We start from the raw sequence: 1,815 nt of genomic DNA on the forward strand, positions 1-1,815 counted from the left end.
TTTTTTTTTTGTTGTTGTTGTGGTACTGAGGATCAAACTCAGGATGTTGTGCTTGCCAGGCAGGCACTTATGCTGCTGAGCTATCTCCCTGGCCTACCTGCTCAATTTCTTCATTTTGATGTACAATTCAAAAAATCATATCTCAGAGCAGGCTCATATAAACAGAGTGAGTCCTAATCCACATCTGGAAATAAATAAGGAGATGCTTTCTAGGGTGGGACTATATATACTGCTTGGGGATCAGCTCCAAGGTCCTGATGAGCTACATTCACACTTGGCAGATTCACTAAAAAGGGGATGGACAACTATTCCAGAGGATGGAACTCCTGTGCAGCTCCTTTTTCACACATCCTTCAAGGCCCTAAGGAGCCCTTTACTCAATTTGTGGCTAGATTACAAGAAACCATTCATAGACAGGTTTCAAACACACAAGCTGTGGACATTTTAATTCTACAACTGGTATATGCAAATGCTAACCAAGACTGCAAACAAGCTTTAAATTCTGTAAAAATCAACCAGAGATCTGAAAATATATATTCGATCTTGTCAGGATACAGGAACTAAATCATATAAGACAACTATTGATGTTCCAGGTTATGGCCAATTTTGCCAGTGCAACAGAGGGCAATATAAAATGTTTCAACTATGGAAAAATGGAACATATTAGAAAAAAATTGCAGAGTTCTTATTGGATCTAATGAGACAGTTGCTGTGACTGTCCCATTCAGCCCAACTTCTTTCCTGCTCCTACTAGCCCTAATCCAACTCCCTACCTGGAGGGCCTATGGATTGGGGTGGTACCTACCATGCACAGGTGTGATGATGTTGATTCTAGGTTTATCAATTATTCATCATCATTAATCCCTCCCTGTGCTCTATTGACTGTTAAATGTTTTGAATATCAGCCACACTGTCTTACTTTTCTTGTTGCTGAGACAAAAATACCCAACACCCACAAGTTAAAGGAAGAAAGGTTTCTTTAGTTCACAGTTTGTAGAGGTTTCAGTCCAGAATCCACCAAGGCAGGGTAGCATGGCAGGCAGGCATTGCAGAGGAAAAACAGTTCATGGTGAGCAGTAAGGAGCAAAGCACAAAACAAGCTTCTTTCTGTCCCTTATATTGTATCCAGTATTAGGGCAATGCCAACCCAATTAGTGGACTGATATAGTAATCATCCACCCTTAATCCTAGCATTGCACCATGAGTCAGTCACACAGCCTAGATCCAGCCACCTCTGGAAAAGCCTCACCTATGACCACATGAGGCTTTGGGGCAAGGGACATCTAAACACAAGCCATAACACCTGCCTACAGGCCCCACAATTTCAATATGTCTACAAATGAACTCATTGCTTTCCTCCCCAAATCTACTCTTCCTATAGTCTCCTATGGATTTTCTTTAAATGTTTGTTCAATGTCTATCTTGCAGTAGCTGTAATAAACTTAATTTTTCTATTTAAAAATCAGACACCAAAAAAATCAGGTACAGCTAGGCATGGTGGCACATCCCTGTAATCTCAGCTTTTAGGAGGCTGAAGCAGGAGGATCACTGTGAGTTAAAAGGCCAGCCTAAACTACACAGTGAGACCCTGTCTCAAAAAGATAAAAAAAGAAAGGTACATTTTTATTATCAAAGACTTTATTATGAACAATATTATAAAAATAAATATTTCTCAGGAACCATGACAGACCATCTAAGATGAAAATAACAGCAAAGGAAATAGTGTTTGTTCAAGTCATCAAGGAATTCACCCAAAGGGTTAATTTTCCAGTGTGAAAATCATATTTCAATAAACCTTACTAAAAATGTATAATT

Source organism: Octodon degus, unplaced genomic scaffold, assembly GCF_000260255.1.
Source record: "Octodon degus isolate 3935 unplaced genomic scaffold, OctDeg1.0 scaffold00280, whole genome shotgun sequence".
NCBI classification, from domain to species: Eukaryota; Metazoa; Chordata; class Mammalia; order Rodentia; family Octodontidae; genus Octodon; species Octodon degus.